Source organism: Lonchura striata, chromosome 18, assembly GCF_046129695.1.
Source record: "Lonchura striata isolate bLonStr1 chromosome 18, bLonStr1.mat, whole genome shotgun sequence".
Lineage (NCBI taxonomy): Eukaryota > Metazoa > Chordata > Aves > Passeriformes > Estrildidae > Lonchura > Lonchura striata.
In genome coordinates, this window is record NC_134620.1 from 44,482 (window position 1) to 64,096 (window position 19,615).

Consider the following 19,615-nt stretch of genomic DNA (forward strand, 5'->3'; position numbering starts at 1 on the left):
GGAGCGGCAGCCGTACGCTCCGAAGCGCTGCTTCAGCCGAAAGTCGCCGGCCACCGGCGCTTGGCTTCGGACAGCTCCGGAGAGCCGTAGTGTGCGTCTGCACTAGACTGCATCCTAGCGAAAAGCTTTGGCAGTGTGTCTCGCAGGGAGATAGCTTAGGAGCGCAGCGCACTTATGCCTCCCTTGCCCAGAAACACGATTTTATTGCAAACTCCAAAAACATTGCTCTTTCCAGGGCAATATATAAGCTGTTTTCTGACGGCCGTGATCTTTCGATTACTCTTGCCCAGCTCGTTGTTTCAGCGTGCACGTGCCGCCCTGACAATCAGTGCACAGTGAAAGCAATCGCAAAAGTCCAGCAGCTGCTGACTCCCAAACACAAGGCGCTTGTCTACGTTCTTGCTTCTCCACACTTCAACAGAGTCCTTCATTTCTGCAGCTGCCATCGAGTTTTCTGCATCTCGAGCCTTCTGGGACGAGCACCAATTTCCCAGGAGGGGCTGCATCAGGACGAAGTCAAAACCCAGGAAAGTTGTCTCGGAACACCTTCAATATAGCATGCCAGCAGTGCAATGAAAAGGCAGGGAGCTTTAGCCACCGTCCTCCAGAATTGCCAAGGCTGTGCACACAATGTCGTCTCCCTGCGGCAACGTTCTTCGCCCTCGTACAAGCTACCGCTCTGTCCGGCTCCCGGAGCAGGAGAAGCGGCTGCTTCGCGCACACAACAGCGGAGCGGCAGCCGTACGCTCCGAAGCGCTGCTTCAGCCGAAAGTCGCCGGCCACCGGCGCTTCGCTTCGGACAGCTCCGGAGAGCCGTAGTGTGCGTCTGCACTAGACTGCATCCTAGCGAAAAGCTTTGGCAGTGTGTCTCGCAGGGAGATAGCTTAGGAGCGCAGCGTACTTATGCCTCCCTTGTCCAGAACACGATTTTACAGCACACACTAAAAACACTGCCCTTTCCAAGGCAAGATGCCAGATGCTCTCTGATGGCCGTGCTCTCTCCCTGCTCTTGCCCAGCTCGTTGTTTTAACGTGCACATGCCGTCCTGGCATTCAGTGCAGAGTGAAAGCAATCGCAAAAGTCCAGCAGCTGCTGACTCCCAAACACAAGGCGCTGGCTATGTTCTTGCTTCTCGACAACTCAATGCAGCCCTTCATTTCTGCAGTTGCCATCGAGGTCTCTGCATGTCGGAGCCTCAGAGGACGAGCACGAGTTTCCCACGAGGGGCTGCATCAGGACGAATACAAAAATCAGGAAAATTGTCCTGGAACACCTTCCATAAGGATGCTAGAAGGGAATTGAAGAGGCAGGCGAGCGGCCACCACCGTCCAGTAGCAGTCCTTAGGGTGTGTGCAAAAGCCCGGTGCTCTTCGGCTTCGTTCTTCGCCCCCGTACAAGCTACCGCTCTGTCCGGCTCCCGGAGCAGGAGAAGCGGCTGCTTCGCGCACACAAGAGCGGAGCGGCAGCCGTACGCTCCGAAGCGCTGCTTCAGCCGAAAGACGCCGGCAACCGGCGCTTGGCTTCGGACAGCTCCGGAGAGCCGGAGTGTGCGTCTGCACTAGACTGCATCCTAGCGAAAAGCTTTGGCAGTGTGTCTCGCAGGGAGATAGCTTAGGAGCGCAGCGCACTTATGCCTCCCTTGTCCAGAAACACTGATTTGCTGCACACTCCAAAAACACTGCTCTTTCCATGGTACTATGTAAGCTGCTGTCTGACGCCCGTTCTCTTCTGCCCACTCTTGCCCAGCTGGTTGTTGCAGCATGCACGTGCCTTCCTGGCATTAAGAGCACAGTGAAAGCAATCGCAAAAGTCCAGCAGCTGCTGACTCCCAAACACAAGGCGCTGGCTATGTTCTTGCTTCTCGACAACTCAATGCAGCCCTTCATTTCTGCAGTTGCCATCGAGGTCTCTGCATGTCGGAGCCTCAGAGGACGAGCACGAGTTTCCCACGAGGGGCTGCATCAGGACGAATACAAAAATCAGGAAAATTGTCCTGGAACACCTTCCATAAGGATGCTAGAAGGGAATTGAAGAGGCAGGCGAGCGGCCACCACCGTCCAGTAGCAGTCCTTAGGGTGTGTGCAAAAGCCCGGTGCTCTTCGGCTTCGTTCTTCGCCCCCGTACAAGCTACCGCTCTGTCCGGCTCCCGGAGCAGGAGAAGCGGCTGCTTCGCGCACACAAGAGCGGAGCGGCAGCCGTACGCTCCGAAGCGCTGCTTCAGCCGAAAGACGCCGGCAACCGGCGCTTGGCTTCGGACAGCTCCGGAGAGCCGGAGTGTGCGTCTGCACTAGACTGCATCCTAGCGAAAAGCTTTGGCAGTGTGTCTCGCAGGGAGATAGCTTAGGAGCGCAGCGCACTTATGCCTCCCTTGTCCAGAAACACTGATTTGCTGCACACTCCAAAAACACTGCTCTTTCCATGGTACTATGTAAGCTGCTGTCTGACGCCCGTTCTCTTCTGCCCACTCTTGCCCAGCTGGTTGTTGCAGCATGCACGTGCCTTCCTGGCATTAAGAGCACAGTGAAAGCAATCGCAAAAGTCCAGCAGCTGCTGACTCCCAAACACAAGGCGCTTGTCTACGTTCTTGCTTCTCGACAACTCAACGCAGCCCTTCATTTCTGCAGCTGCCATCGAGTTTTCTGTATCTCGAGCCTTCTGGGACGAGCACCAATTTCCCAAGAGGGGCTGCATCAGGACGAAGTCAAAACCCAGGAAAGTTGTCTCGGAACACCTTCAATAAAGCATGCCAGCAGTGCATTGAAAAGGCAGGGAGCTTTAGCCACCGTCCTCTAGCAGTCGCAAGGCTGTGCACACAATGTCGTCTCCCTGCGGCAACGTTCTTCGCCCTCGTACAAGCTACCGCTCTGTCCGGCTCCCGGAGCAGGAGAAGCGGCTGCTTCGCGCACACAACAGCGGAGCGGCAGCCGTACGCTCCGAAGCGCTGCTTCAGCCGAAAGTCGCCGGCCACCGGCGCTTCGCTTCGGACAGCTCCGGAGAGCCGTAGTGTGCGTCTGCACTAGACTGCATCCTAGCGAAAAGCTTTGGCAGTGTGTCTCGCAGGGAGATAGCTTAGGAGCGCAGCGCACTTATGCCTCCCTTGCCCAGAAACACGATTTTATTGCAAACTCCAAAAACATTGCTCTTTCCAGGGCAATATATAAGCTGTTTTCTGACGGCCGTGATCTTTCGATTACTCTTGCCCAGCTCGTTGTTTCAGCGTGCACGTGCCGCCCTGACAATCAGTGCACAGTGAAAGCAATCGCAAAAGTCCAGCAGCTGCTGACTCCCAAACACAAGGCGCTTGTCTACGTTCTTGCTTCTCCACACTTCAACAGAGTCCTTCATTTCTGCAGCTGCCATCGAGTTTTCTGCATCTCGAGCCTTCTGGGACGAGCACCAATTTCCCAGGAGGGGCTGCATCAGGACGAAGTCAAAACCCAGGAAAGTTGTCTCGGAACACCTTCAATAAAGCATGCCAGCAGTGCAATGAAAAGGCAGGGAGCTTTAGCCACCGTCCTCCAGAATTGCCAAGGCTGTGCACACAATGTCGTCTCCCTGCGGCAACGTTCTTCGCCCTCGTACAAGCTACCGCTCTGTCCGGCTCCCGGAGCAGGAGAAGCGGCTGCTTCGCGCACACAACAGCGGAGCGGCAGCCGTACGCTCCGAAGCGCTGCTTCAGCCGAAAGTCGCCGGCCACCGGCGCTTGGCTTCGGACAGCTCCGGAGAGCCGTAGTGTGCGTCTGCACTAGACTGCATCCTAGCGAAAAGCTTTGGCAGTGTGTCTCGCAGGGAGATAGCTTAGGAGCGCAGCGTACTTATGCCTCCCTTGTCCAGAACACGATTTTACAGCACACACTAAAAACACTGCCCTTTCCAAGGCAAGATGCCAGATGCTCTCTGATGGCCGTGCTCTCTCCCTGCTCTTGCCCAGCTCGTTGTTTTAACGTGCACATGCCGTCCTGGCATTCAGTGCAGAGTGAAAGCAATCGCAAAAGTCCAGCAGCTGCTGACTCCCAAACACAAGGCGCTGGCTATGTTCTTGCTTCTCGACAACTCAATGCAGCCCTTCATTTCTGCAGTTGCCATCGAGGTCTCTGCATGTCGGAGCCTCAGAGGACGAGCACGAGTTTCCCACGAGGGGCTGCATCAGGACGAAGTCAAAAATCAGGAAAATTGTCCTGGAACACCTTCCATAAGGATGCTAGAAGGGAATTGAAGAGGCAGGCGAGCGGCCACCACCGTCCAGTAGCAGTCCTTAGGGAGTGCGCAAAAGCCCGGTGCTCTTCGGCTTCGTTCTTCGCCCTCGTACAAGCTACCGCTCTGACCGACTCCCGGAGCAGGAGAAGCGGCTGCTTCGCGCACACAAGAGCGGAGCGGCAGCCGTACGCTCCGAAGCGCTGCTTCAGCCGAAAGACGCCGGCAACCGGCGCTTGGCTTCGGACAGCAGCCGAGAGCCGTAGTGTGCGTCTGCACTAGACTGCATCCTAGCGAAAAGCTTTGACAGTGTGTCTCGCAGGGAGATAGCTTAGGAGCGCAGCGCACTTATGCCTCCCTTGTCCAGAAACACTGATTTGCTGCACACTCCAAAAACACTGCTCTTTCCATGGTACTATGTAAGCTGCTGTCTGACGCCCGTTCTCTTCTGCCCACTCTTGCCCAGCTGGTTGTTGCAGCATGCACGTGCCTTCCTGGCATTAAGAGCACAGTGAAAGCAATCGCAAAAGTCCAGCAGCTGCTGACTCCCAAACACAAGGCGCTGGCTATGTTCTTGCTTCTCGACAACTCAATGCAGCCCTTCATTTCTGCAGTTGCCATCGAGGTCTCTGCATGTCGGAGCCTCAGAGGACGAGCACGAGTTTCCCACGAGGGGCTGCATCAGGACGAATACAAAAATCAGGAAAATTGTCCTGGAACACCTTCCATAAGGATGCTAGAAGGGAATTGAAGAGGCAGGCGAGCGGCCACCACCGTCCAGTAGCAGTCCTTAGGGTGTGTGCAAAAGCCCGGTGCTCTTCGGCTTCGTTCTTCGCCCCCGTACAAGCTACCGCTCTGTCCGGCTCCCGGAGCAGGAGAAGCGGCTGCTTCGCGCACACAAGAGCGGAGCGGCAGCCGTACGCTCCGAAGCGCTGCTTCAGCCGAAAGACGCCGGCAACCGGCGCTTGGCTTCGGACAGCAGCCGAGAGCCGTAGTGTGCGTCTGCACTAGACTGCATCATAGCGAAAAGCTTTGGCAGTGTGTCTCGCAGGGAGATAGCTTAGGAGCGCAGCGCACTTATGCCTCCCTTGCCCAGAAACACTGATTTGCTGCACACTCCAAAAACACTGCTCTTTCCATGGTACTATGTAAGCTGCTGTCTGACGCCCGTTCTCTTCTGCCCACTCTTGCCCAGCTGGTTGTTGCAGCGTGCACGTGCCTTCCTGGCATTAAGAGCACAGTGAAAGCAATCGCAAAAGTCCAGCAGCTGCTGACTCCCAAACACAAGGCGCTTGTCTACGTTCTTGCTTCTCGACAACTCAACGCAGCCCTTCATTTCTGCAGCTGCCATCGAGTTTTCTGTATCTCGAGCCTTCTGGGACGAGCACCAATTTCCCAAGAGGGGCTGCATCAGGACGAAGTCAAAACCCAGGAAAGTTGTCTCGGAACACCTTCAATAAAGCATGCCAGCAGTGCATTGAAAAGGCAGGGAGCTTTAGCCACCGTCCTCTAGCAGTCGCAAGGCTGTGCACACAATGTCGTCTCCCTGCGGCAACGTTCTTCGCCCTCGTACAAGCTACCGCTCTGTCCGGCTCCCGGAGCAGGAGAAGCGGCTGCTTCGCGCACACAAGAGCGGAGCGGCAGCCGTACGCTCCGAAGCGCTGCTTCAGCCGAAAGACGCCGGCAACCGGCGCTTGGCTTCGGACAGCTCCGGAGAGCCGGAGTGTGCGTCTGCACTAGACTGCATCCTAGCGAAAAGCTTTGGCAGTGTGTCTCGCAGGGAGATAGCTTAGGAGCGCAGCGCACTTATGCCTCCCTTGTCCAGAAACACTGATTTGCTGCACACTCCAAAAACACTGCTCTTTCCATGGTACTATGTAAGCTGCTGTCTGACGCCCGTTCTCTTCTGCCCACTCTTGCCCAGCTGGTTGTTGCAGCATGCACGTGCCTTCCTGGCATTAAGAGCACAGTGAAAGCAATCGCAAAAGTCCAGCAGCTGCTGACTCCCAAACACAAGGCGCTGGCTATGTTCTTGCTTCTCGACAACTCAATGCAGCCCTTCATTTCTGCAGTTGCCATCGAGGTCTCTGCATGTCGGAGCCTCAGAGGACGAGCACGAGTTTCCCACGAGGGGCTGCATCAGGACGAATACAAAAATCAGGAAAATTGTCCTGGAACACCTTCCATAAGGATGCTAGAAGGGAATTGAAGAGGCAGGCGAGCGGCCACCACCGTCCAGTAGCAGTCCTTAGGGTGTGTGCAAAAGCCCGGTGCTCTTCGGCTTCGTTCTTCGCCCCCGTACAAGCTACCGCTCTGTCCGGCTCCCGGAGCAGGAGAAGCGGCTGCTTCGCGCACACAAGAGCGGAGCGGCAGCCGTACGCTCCGAAGCGCTGCTTCAGCCGAAAGACGCCGGCAACCGGCGCTTGGCTTCGGACAGCTCCGGAGAGCCGGAGTGTGCGTCTGCACTAGACTGCATCCTAGCGAAAAGCTTTGGCAGTGTGTCTCGCAGGGAGATAGCTTAGGAGCGCAGCGCACTTATGCCTCCCTTGTCCAGAAACACTGATTTGCTGCACACTCCAAAAACACTGCTCTTTCCATGGTACTATGTAAGCTGCTGTCTGACGCCCGTTCTCTTCTGCCCACTCTTGCCCAGCTGGTTGTTGCAGCATGCACGTGCCTTCCTGGCATTAAGAGCACAGTGAAAGCAATCGCAAAAGTCCAGCAGCTGCTGACTCCCAAACACAAGGCGCTTGTCTACGTTCTTGCTTCTCGACAACTCAACGCAGCCCTTCATTTCTGCAGCTGCCATCGAGTTTTCTGTATCTCGAGCCTTCTGGGACGAGCACCAATTTCCCAAGAGGGGCTGCATCAGGACGAAGTCAAAACCCAGGAAAGTTGTCTCGGAACACCTTCAATAAAGCATGCCAGCAGTGCATTGAAAAGGCAGGGAGCTTTAGCCACCGTCCTCTAGCAGTCGCAAGGCTGTGCACACAATGTCGTCTCCCTGCGGCAACGTTCTTCGCCCTCGTACAAGCTACCGCTCTGTCCGGCTCCCGGAGCAGGAGAAGCGGCTGCTTCGCGCACACAACAGCGGAGCGGCAGCCGTACGCTCCGAAGCGCTGCTTCAGCCGAAAGTCGCCGGCCACCGGCGCTTCGCTTCGGACAGCTCCGGAGAGCCGTAGTGTGCGTCTGCACTAGACTGCATCCTAGCGAAAAGCTTTGGCAGTGTGTCTCGCAGGGAGATAGCTTAGGAGCGCAGCGCACTTATGCCTCCCTTGCCCAGAAACACGATTTTATTGCAAACTCCAAAAACATTGCTCTTTCCAGGGCAATATATAAGCTGTTTTCTGACGGCCGTGATCTTTCGATTACTCTTGCCCAGCTCGTTGTTTCAGCGTGCACGTGCCGCCCTGACAATCAGTGCACAGTGAAAGCAATCGCAAAAGTCCAGCAGCTGCTGACTCCCAAACACAAGGCGCTTGTCTACGTTCTTGCTTCTCCACACTTCAACAGAGTCCTTCATTTCTGCAGCTGCCATCGAGTTTTCTGCATCTCGAGCCTTCTGGGACGAGCACCAATTTCCCAGGAGGGGCTGCATCAGGACGAAGTCAAAACCCAGGAAAGTTGTCTCGGAACACCTTCAATAAAGCATGCCAGCAGTGCAATGAAAAGGCAGGGAGCTTTAGCCACCGTCCTCCAGAATTGCCAAGGCTGTGCACACAATGTCGTCTCCCTGCGGCAACGTTCTTCGCCCTCGTACAAGCTACCGCTCTGTCCGGCTCCCGGAGCAGGAGAAGCGGCTGCTTCGCGCACACAACAGCGGAGCGGCAGCCGTACGCTCCGAAGCGCTGCTTCAGCCGAAAGTCGCCGGCCACCGGCGCTTGGCTTCGGACAGCTCCGGAGAGCCGTAGTGTGCGTCTGCACTAGACTGCATCCTAGCGAAAAGCTTTGGCAGTGTGTCTCGCAGGGAGATAGCTTAGGAGCGCAGCGTACTTATGCCTCCCTTGTCCAGAACACGATTTTACAGCACACACTAAAAACACTGCCCTTTCCAAGGCAAGATGCCAGATGCTCTCTGATGGCCGTGCTCTCTCCCTGCTCTTGCCCAGCTCGTTGTTTTAACGTGCACATGCCGTCCTGGCATTCAGTGCAGAGTGAAAGCAATCGCAAAAGTCCAGCAGCTGCTGACTCCCAAACACAAGGCGCTGGCTATGTTCTTGCTTCTCGACAACTCAATGCAGCCCTTCATTTCTGCAGTTGCCATCGAGGTCTCTGCATGTCGGAGCCTCAGAGGACGAGCACGAGTTTCCCACGAGGGGCTGCATCAGGACGAAGTCAAAAATCAGGAAAATTGTCCTGGAACACCTTCCATAAGGATGCTAGAAGGGAATTGAAGAGGCAGGCGAGCGGCCACCACCGTCCAGTAGCAGTCCTTAGGGAGTGCGCAAAAGCCCGGTGCTCTTCGGCTTCGTTCTTCGCCCTCGTACAAGCTACCGCTCTGACCGACTCCCGGAGCAGGAGAAGCGGCTGCTTCGCGCACACAAGAGCGGAGCGGCAGCCGTACGCTCCGAAGCGCTGCTTCAGCCGAAAGACGCCGGCAACCGGCGCTTGGCTTCGGACAGCAGCCGAGAGCCGTAGTGTGCGTCTGCACTAGACTGCATCCTAGCGAAAAGCTTTGACAGTGTGTCTCGCAGGGAGATAGCTTAGGAGCGCAGCGCACTTATGCCTCCCTTGTCCAGAAACACTGATTTGCTGCACACTCCAAAAACACTGCTCTTTCCATGGTACTATGTAAGCTGCTGTCTGACGCCCGTTCTCTTCTGCCCACTCTTGCCCAGCTGGTTGTTGCAGCATGCACGTGCCTTCCTGGCATTAAGAGCACAGTGAAAGCAATCGCAAAAGTCCAGCAGCTGCTGACTCCCAAACACAAGGCGCTGGCTATGTTCTTGCTTCTCGACAACTCAATGCAGCCCTTCATTTCTGCAGTTGCCATCGAGGTCTCTGCATGTCGGAGCCTCAGAGGACGAGCACGAGTTTCCCACGAGGGGCTGCATCAGGACGAATACAAAAATCAGGAAAATTGTCCTGGAACACCTTCCATAAGGATGCTAGAAGGGAATTGAAGAGGCAGGCGAGCGGCCACCACCGTCCAGTAGCAGTCCTTAGGGTGTGTGCAAAAGCCCGGTGCTCTTCGGCTTCGTTCTTCGCCCCCGTACAAGCTACCGCTCTGTCCGGCTCCCGGAGCAGGAGAAGCGGCTGCTTCGCGCACACAAGAGCGGAGCGGCAGCCGTACGCTCCGAAGCGCTGCTTCAGCCGAAAGACGCCGGCAACCGGCGCTTGGCTTCGGACAGCAGCCGAGAGCCGTAGTGTGCGTCTGCACTAGACTGCATCATAGCGAAAAGCTTTGGCAGTGTGTCTCGCAGGGAGATAGCTTAGGAGCGCAGCGCACTTATGCCTCCCTTGCCCAGAAACACTGATTTGCTGCACACTCCAAAAACACTGCTCTTTCCATGGTACTATGTAAGCTGCTGTCTGACGCCCGTTCTCTTCTGCCCACTCTTGCCCAGCTGGTTGTTGCAGCGTGCACGTGCCTTCCTGGCATTAAGAGCACAGTGAAAGCAATCGCAAAAGTCCAGCAGCTGCTGACTCCCAAACACAAGGCGCTTGTCTACGTTCTTGCTTCTCGACAACTCAACGCAGCCCTTCATTTCTGCAGCTGCCATCGAGTTTTCTGTATCTCGAGCCTTCTGGGACGAGCACCAATTTCCCAAGAGGGGCTGCATCAGGACGAAGTCAAAACCCAGGAAAGTTGTCTCGGAACACCTTCAATAAAGCATGCCAGCAGTGCATTGAAAAGGCAGGGAGCTTTAGCCACCGTCCTCTAGCAGTCGCAAGGCTGTGCACACAATGTCGTCTCCCTGCGGCAACGTTCTTCGCCCTCGTACAAGCTACCGCTCTGTCCGGCTCCCGGAGCAGGAGAAGCGGCTGCTTCGCGCACACAACAGCGGAGCGGCAGCCGTACGCTCCGAAGCGCTGCTTCAGCCGAAAGTCGCCGGCCACCGGCGCTTCGCTTCGGACAGCTCCAGAGAGCCGTAGTATGCGTCTGCACTAGACTGCATCCTAGCGAAAAGCTTTGGCAGTGTGTCTCGCAGGGAGATAGCTTAGGAGCGCAGCGCACTTATGCCTCCCTTGCCCAGAAACACGATTTTATTGCACACTCCAAAAACATTGCTCTTTCCAGGGCAATATATAAGCTGTTTTCTGACGGCCGTGATCTTTCGATTACTCTTGCCCAGCTCGTTGTTTCAGCGTGCACGTGCCGCCCTGACAATCAGTGCACAGTGAAAGCAATCGCAAAAGTCCAGCAGCTGCTGACTCCCAAACACAAGGCGCTTGTCTACGTTCTTGCTTCTCCACACTTCAACAGAGTCCTTCATTTCTGCAGCTGCCATCGAGTTTTCTGCATCTCGAGCCTTCTGGGACGAGCACCAATTTCCCAGGAGGGGCTGCATCAGGACGAAGTCAAAACCCAGGAAAGTTGTCTCGGAACACCTTCAATAAAGCATGCCAGCAGTGCAATGAAAAGGCAGGGAGCTTTAGCCACCGTCCTCCAGAATTGCCAAGGCTGTGCACACAATGTCGTCTCCCTGCGGCAACGTTCTTCGCCCTCGTACAAGCTACCGCTCTGTCCGGCTCCCGGAGCAGGAGAAGCGGCTGCTTCGCGCACACAACAGCGGAGCGGCAGCCGTACGCTCCGAAGCGCTGCTTCAGCCGAAAGTCGCCGGCCACCGGCGCTTGGCTTCGGACAGCTCCGGAGAGCCGTAGTGTGCGTCTGCACTAGACTGCATCCTAGCGAAAAGCTTTGGCAGTGTGTCTCGCAGGGAGATAGCTTAGGAGCGCAGCGCACTTATGCCTCCCTTGTCCAGAAACACTGATTTGCTGCACACTCCAAAAACACTGCTCTTTCCATGGTACTATGTAAGCTGCTGTCTGACGCCCGTTCTCTTCTGCCCACTCTTGCCCAGCTGGTTGTTGCAGCGTGCACGTGCCTTCCTGGCATTAAGAGCACAGTGAAAGCAATCGCAAAAGTCCAGCAGCTGCTGACTCCCAAACACAAGGCGCTTGTCTACGTTCTTGCTTCTCGACAACTCAACGCAGCCCTTCATTTCTGCAGCTGCCATCGAGTTTTCTGTATCTCGAGCCTTCTGGGACGAGCACCAATTTCCCAAGAGGGGCTGCATCAGGACGAAGTCAAAACCCAGGAAAGTTGTCTCGGAACACCTTCAATAAAGCATGCCAGCAGTGCATTGAAAAGGCAGGGAGCTTTAGCCACCGTCCTCTAGCAGTCGCAAGGCTGTGCACACAATGTCGTCTCCCTGCGGCAACGTTCTTCGCCCTCGTACAAGCTACCGCTCTGTCCGGCTCCCGGAGCAGGAGAAGCGGCTGCTTCGCGCACACAACAGCGGAGCGGCAGCCGTACGCTCCGAAGCGCTGCTTCAGCCGAAAGACGCCGGCCACCGGCGCTTGGCTTCGGACAGCTCCGGAGAGCCGTAGTGTGCGTCTGCACTAGACTGCATCCTAGCGAAAAGCTTTGGCAGTGTGTCTCGCAGGGAGATAGCTTAGGAGCGCAGCGCACTTATGCCTCCCTTGCCCAGAAACACGATTTTATTGCAAACTCCAAAAACATTGCTCTTTCCAGGGCAATATATAAGCTGTTTTCTGACGGCCGTGATCTTTCGATTACTCTTGCCCAGCTCGTTGTTTCAGCGTGCACGTGCCGCCCTGACAATCAGTGCACAGTGAAAGCAATCGCAAAAGTCCAGCAGCTGCTGACTCCCAAACACAAGGCGCTTGTCTACGTTCTTGCTTCTCCACACTTCAACAGAGTCCTTCATTTCTGCAGCTGCCATCGAGTTTTCTGCATCTCGAGCCTTCTGGGACGAGCACCAATTTCCCAGGAGGGGCTGCATCAGGACGAAGTCAAAACCCAGGAAAGTTGTCTCGGAACACCTTCAATAAAGCATGCCAGCAGTGCAATGAAAAGGCAGGGAGCTTTAGCCACCGTCCTCCAGAATTGCCAAGGCTGTGCACACAATGTCGTCTCCCTGCGGCAACGTTCTTCGCCCTCGTACAAGCTACCGCTCTGTCCGGCTCCCGGAGCAGGAGAAGCGGCTGCTTCGCGCACACAACAGCGGAGCGGCAGCCGTACGCTCCGAAGCGCTGCTTCAGCCGAAAGTCGCCGGCCACCGGCGCTTCGCTTCGGACAGCTCCGGAGAGCCGTAGTGTGCGTCTGCACTAGACTGCATCCTAGCGAAAAGCTTTGGCAGTGTGTCTCGCAGGGAGATAGCTTAGGAGCGCAGCGTACTTATGCCTCCCTTGCCCAGAAACACGATTTTACAGCACACACTATAAACACTGCCCTTTCCAAGGCAAGATGCCAGATGCTCTCTGATGGCCGTGCTCTCTCCCTGCTCTTGCCCAGCTCGTTGTTTTAACGTGCACATGCCTTCCTGCCATTCAGTGCACAGTGAAAGCAATCGCAAAAGTCCAGCAGCTGCTGACTCCCAAACAGAAGGCGATGGCTATGTTCTTGCTTCTCGACAACTCAACGCAGCCCTTCATTTCTGCAGTTGCCATCGAGGTCTCTGCATGTCGGAGCCTCAGAGGACGAGCACGAGTTTCCCACGAGGGGCTGCATCAGGACGAATACAAAAATCAGGAAAATTGTCCTGGAACACCTTCCATAAGGATGCTAGAAGGGAATTGAAGAGGCAGGCGAGCGGCCACCACCGTCCAGTAGCAGTCCTTAGGGTGTGTGCAAAAGCCCGGTGCTCTTCGGCTTCGTTCTTCGCCCCCGTACAAGCTACCGCTCTGTCCGGCTCCCGGAGCAGGAGAAGCGGCTGCTTCGCGCACACAACAGCGGAGCGGCAGCCGTACGCTCCGAAGCGCTGCTTCAGCCGAAAGACGCCGGCAACCGGCGCTTGGCTTCGGACAGCAGCCGAGAGCCGTAGTGTGCGTCTGCACTAGACTGCATCATAGCGAAAAGCTTTGGCAGTGTGTCTCGCAGGGAGATAGCTTAGGAGCGCAGCGCACTTATGCCTCCCTTGCCCAGAAACACTGATTTGCTGCACACTCCAAAAACACTGCTCTTTCCATGGTACTATGTAAGCTGCTGTCTGACGCCCGTTCTCTTCTGCCCACTCTTGCCCAGCTGGTTGTTGCAGCGTGCACGTGCCTTCCTGGCATTAAGAGCACAGTGAAAGCAATCGCAAAAGTCCAGCAGCTGCTGACTCCCAAACACAAGGCGCTTGTCTACGTTCTTGCTTCTCGACAACTCAACGCAGCCCTTCATTTCTGCAGCTGCCATCGAGTTTTCTGTATCTCGAGCCTTCTGGGACGAGCACCAATTTCCCAAGAGGGGCTGCATCAGGACGAAGTCAAAACCCAGGAAAGTTGTCTCGGAACACCTTCAATAAAGCATGCCAGCAGTGCATTGAAAAGGCAGGGAGCTTTAGCCACCGTCCTCTAGCAGTCGCAAGGCTGTGCACACAATGTCGTCTCCCTGCGGCAACGTTCTTCGCCCTCGTACAAGCTACCGCTCTGTCCGGCTCCCGGAGCAGGAGAAGCGGCTGCTTCGCGCACACAACAGCGGAGCGGCAGCCGTACGCTCCGAAGCGCTGCTTCAGCCGAAAGTCGCCGGCCACCGGCGCTTCGCTTCGGACAGCTCCGGAGAGCCGTAGTGTGCGTCTGCACTAGACTGCATCCTAGCGAAAAGCTTTGGCAGTGTGTCTCGCAGGGAGATAGCTTAGGAGCGCAGCGCACTTATGCCTCCCTTGCCCAGAAACACGATTTTATTGCAAACTCCAAAAACATTGCTCTTTCCAGGGCAATATATAAGCTGTTTTCTGACGGCCGTGATCTTTCGATTACTCTTGCCCAGCTCGTTGTTTCAGCGTGCACGTGCCGCCCTGACAATCAGTGCACAGTGAAAGCAATCACAAAAGTCCAGCAGCTGCTGACTCCCAAACACAAGGCGCTTGTCTACGTTCTTGCTTCTCCACACTTCAACAGAGTCCTTCATTTCTGCAGCTGCCATCGAGTTTTCTGCATCTCGAGCCTTCTGGGACGAGCACCAATTTCCCAGGAGGGGCTGCATCAGGACGAAGTCAAAACCCAGGAAAGTTGTCTCGGAACACCTTCAATAAAGCATGCCAGCAGTGCAATGAAAAGGCAGGGAGCTTTAGCCACCGTCCTCCAGAATTGCCAAGGCTGTGCACACAATGTCGTCTCCCTGCGGCAACGTTCTTCGCCCTCGTACAAGCTACCGCTCTGACCGACTCCCGGAGCAGGAGAAGCGGCTGCTTCGCGCACACAAGAGCGGAGCGGCAGCCGTACGCTCCGAAGCGCTGCTTCAGCCGAAAGACGCCGGCAACCGGCGCTTGGCTTCGGACAGCAGCCGAGAGCCGTAGTGTGCGTCTGCACTAGACTGCATCCTAGCGAAAAGCTTTGGCAGTGTGTCTCGCAGGGAGATAGCTTAGGAGCGCAGCGCACTTATGCCTCCCTTGTCCAGAAACACTGATTTGCTGCACACTCCAAAAACACTGCTCTTTCCATGGTACTATGTAAGCTGCTGTCTGACGCCCGTTCTCTTCTGCCCACTCTTGCCCAGCTGGTTGTTGCAGCATGCACGTGCCTTCCTGGCATTAAGAGCACAGTGAAAGCAATCGCAAAAGTCCAGCAGCTGCTGACTCCCAAACACAAGGCGCTGGCTATGTTCTTGCTTCTCGACAACTCAATGCAGCCCTTCATTTCTGCAGTTGCCATCGAGGTCTCTGCATGTCGGAGCCTCAGAGGACGAGCACGAGTTTCCCACGAGGGGCTGCATCAGGACGAAGTCAAAAATCAGGAAAATTGTCCTGGAACACCTTCCATAAGGATGCTAGAAGGGAATTGAAGAGGCAGGCGAGCGGCCACCACCGTCCAGTAGCAGTCCTTAGGGTGTGTGCAAAAGCCCGGTGCTCTTCGGCTTCGTTCTTCGCCCCCGTACAAGCTACCGCTCTGTCCGGCTCCCGGAGCAGGAGAAGCGGCTGCTTCGCGCACACAAGAGCGGAGCGGCAGCCGTACGCTCCGAAGCGCTGCTTCAGCCGAAAGACGCCGGCAACCGGCGCTTGGCTTCGGACAGCAGCCGAGAGCCGTAGTGTGCGTCTGCACTAGACTGCATCATAGCGAAAAGCTTTGGCAGTGTGTCTCGCAGGGAGATAGCTTAGGAGCGCAGCGCACTTATGCCTCCCTTGCCCAGAAACACTGATTTGCTGCACACTCCAAAAACACTGCTCTTTCCATGGTACTATGTAAGCTGCTGTCTGACGCCCGTTCTCTTCTGCCCACTCTTGCCCAGCTGGTTGTTGCAGCGTGCACGTGCCTTCCTGGCATTAAGAGCACAGTGAAAGCAATCGCAAAAGTCCAGCAGCTGCTGACTCCCAAACACAAGGCGCTTGTCTACGTTCTTGCTTCTCGACAACTCAACGCAGCCCTTCATTTCTGCAGCTGCCATCGAGTTTTCTGTATCTCGAGCCTTCTGGGACGAGCACCAATTTCCCAAGAGGGGCTGCATCAGGACGAAGTCAAAACCCAGGAAAGTTGTCTCGGAACACCTTCAATAAAGCATGCCAGCAGTGCATTGAAAAGGCAGGGAGCTTTAGCCACCGTCCTCTAGCAGTCGCAAGGCTGTGCACACAATGTCGTCTCCCTGCGGCAACGTTCTTCGCCCTCGTACAAGCTACCGCTCTGTCCGGCTCCCGGAGCAGGAGAAGCGGCTGCTTCGCGCACACAACAGCGGAGCGGCAGCCGTACGCTCCGAAGCGCTGCTTCAGCCGAAAGTCGCCGGCCACCGGCGCTTCGCTTCGGACAGCTCCGGAGAGCCGTAGTGTGCGTCTGCACTAGACTGCATCCTAGCGAAAAGCTTTGGCAGTGTGTCTCGCAGGGAGATAGCTTAGGAGCGCAGCGCACTTATGCCTCCCTTGCCCAGAAACACGATTTTATTGCAAACTCCAAAAACATTGCTCTTTCCAGGGCAATATATAAGCTGTTTTCTGACGGCCGTGATCTTTCGATTACTCTTGCCCAGCTCGTTGTTTCAGCGTGCACGTGCCGCCCTGACAATCAGTGCACAGTGAAAGCAATCGCAAAAGTCCAGCAGCTGCTGACTCCCAAACACAAGGCGCTTGTCTACGTTCTTGCTTCTCCACACTTCAACAGAGTCCTTCATTTCTGCAGCTGCCATCGAGTTTTCTGCATCTCGAGCCTTCTGGGACGAGCACCAATTTCCCAGGAGGGGCTGCATCAGGACGAAGTCAAAACCCAGGAAAGTTGTCTCGGAACACCTTCAATAAAGCATGCCAGCAGTGCAATGAAAAGGCAGGGAGCTTTAGCCACCGTCCTCCAGAATTGCCAAGGCTGTGCACACAATGTCGTCTCCCTGCGGCAACGTTCTTCGCCCTCGTACAAGCTACCGCTCTGTCCGGCTCCCGGAGCAGGAGAAGCGGCTGCTTCGCGCACACAACAGCGGAGCGGCAGCCGTACGCTCCGAAGCGCTGCTTCAGCCGAAAGTCGCCGGCCACCGGCGCTTCGCTTCGGACAGCTCCGGAGAGCCGTAGTGTGCGTCTGCACTAGACTGCATCCTAGCGAAAAGCTTTGGCAGTGTGTCTCGCAGGGAGATAGCTTAGGAGCGCAGCGCACTTATGCCTCCCTTGCCCAGAAACACGATTTTATTGCAAACTCCAAAAACATTGCTCTTTCCAGGGCAATATATAAGCTGTTTTCTGACGGCCGTGATCTTTCGATTACTCTTGCCCAGCTCGTTGTTTCAGCGTGCACGTGCCGCCCTGACAATCAGTGCACAGTGAAAGCAATCACAAAAGTCCAGCAGCTGCTGACTCCCAAACACAAGGCGCTTGTCTACGTTCTTGCTTCTCCACACTTCAACAGAGTCCTTCATTTCTGCAGCTGCCATCGAGTTTTCTGCATCTCGAGCCTTCTGGGACGAGCACCAATTTCCCAGGAGGGGCTGCATCAGGACGAAGTCAAAACCCAGGAAAGTTGTCTCGGAACACCTTCAATAAAGCATGCCAGCAGTGCAATGAAAAGGCAGGGAGCTTTAGCCACCGTCCTCCAGAATTGCCAAGGCTGTGCACACAATGTCGTCTCCCTGCGGCAACGTTCTTCGCCCTCGTACAAGCTACCGCTCTGTCCGGCTCCCGGAGCAGGAGAAGCGGCTGCTTCGCGCACACAACAGCGGAGCGGCAGCCGTACGCTCCGAAGCGCTGCTTCAGCCGAAAGTCGCCGGCCACCGGCGCTTCGCTTCGGACAGCTCCGGAGAGCCGTAGTGTGCATCTGCACTAGACTGCATCCTAGCGAAAAGCTTTGGCAGTGTGTCTCGCAGGGAGATAGCTTAGGAGCGCAGCGTACTTATGCCTCCCTTGTCCAGAACACGATTTTACAGCACACACTAAAAACACTGCCCTTTCCAAGGCAAGATGCCAGATGCTCTCTGATGGCCGTGCTCTCTCCCTGCTCTTGCCCAGCTCGTTGTTTTAACGTGCACATGCCGTCCTGGCATTCAGTGCAGAGTGAAAGCAATCGCAAAAGTCCAGCAGCTGCTGACTCCCAAACACAAGGCGCTGGCTATGTTCTTGCTTCTCGACAACTCAATGCAGCCCTTCATTTCTGCAGTTGCCATCGAGGTCTCTGCATGTCGGAGCCTCAGAGGACGAGCACGAGTTTCCCACGAGGGGCTGCATCAGGACGAATACAAAAATCAGGAAAATTGTCCTGGAACACCTTCCATAAGGATGCTAGAAGGGAATTGAAGAGGCAGGCGAGCGGCCACCACCGTCCAGTAGCAGTCCTTAGGGTGTGTGCAAAAGCCCGGTGCTCTTCGGCTTCGTTCTTCGCCCCCGTACAAGCTACCGCTCTGTCCGGCTCCCGGAGCAGGAGAAGCGGCTGCTTCGCGCACACAAGAGCGGAGCGGCAGCCGTACGCTCCGAAGCGCTGCTTCAGCCGAAAGACGCCGGCAACCGGCGCTTGGCTTCGGACAGCAGCCGAGAGCCGTAGTGTGCGTCTGCACTAGACTGCATCATAGCGAAAAGCTTTGGCAGTGTGTCTCGCAGGGAGATAGCTTAGGAGCGCAGCGCACTTATGCCTCCCTTGCCCAGAAACACTGATTTGCTGCACACTCCAAAAACACTGCTCTTTCCATGGTACTATGTAAGCTGCTGTCTGACGCCCGTTCTCTTCTGCCCACTCTTGCCCAGCTGGTTGTTGCAGCGTGCACGTGCCTTCCTGGCATTAAGAGCACAGTGAAAGCAATCGCAAAAGTCCAGCCGCTGCTGACTCCCAAACACAAGGCGCTTGTCTACGTTCTTGCTTCTCGACAACTCAACGCAGCCCTTCATTTCTGCAGCTGCCATCGAGTTTTCTGTATCTCGAGCCTTCTGGGACGAGCACCAATTTCCCAAGAGGGGCTGCATCAGGACGAAGTCAAAAATCAGGAAAATTGTCCTGGAACACCTTCAATAAAGCATGCCAGCAGTGCATTGAAAAGGCAGGGAGCTTTAGCCACCGTCCTCTAGCAGTCGCAAGGCTGTGCACACAATGTCGTCTCCCTGCGGCAACGTTCTTCGCCCTCGTACAAGCTACCGCTCTGTCCGGCTCCCGGAGCAGGAGAAGCGGCTGCTTCGCGCACACAACAGCGGAGCGGCAGCCGTACGCTCCGAAGCGCTGCTTCAGCCGAAAGTCGCCGGCCACCGGCGCTTCGCTTCGGACAGCTCCGGAGAGCCGTAGTGTGCGTCTGCACTAGACTGCATCCTAGCGAAAAGCTTTGGCAGTGTGTCTCGCAGGGAGATAGCTTAGGAGCGCAGCGCACTTATGCCTCCCTTGCCCAGAAACACGATTTTATTGCAAACTCCAAAAACATTGCTCTTTCCAGGGCAATATATAAGCTGTTTTCTGACGGCCGTGATCTTTCGATTACTCTTGCCCAGCTCGTTGTTTCAGCGTGCACGTGCCGCCCTGACAATCAGTGCACAGTGAAAGCAATCGCAAAAGTCCAGCAGCTGCTGACTCCCAAACACAAGGCGCTTGTCTACGTTCTTGCTTCTCCACACTTCAACAGAGTCCTTCATTTCTGCAGCTGCCATCGAGTTTTCTGCATCTCGAGCCTTCTGGGACGAGCACCAATTTCCCAGGAGGGGCTGCATCAGGACGAAGTCAAAACCCAGGAAAGTTGTCTCGGAACACCTTCAATAAAGCATGCCAGCAGTGCAATGAAAAGGCAGGGAGCTTTAGCCACCGTCCTCCAGAATTGCCAAGGCTGTGCACACAATGTCGTCTCCCTGCGGCAACGTTCTTCGCCCTCGTACAA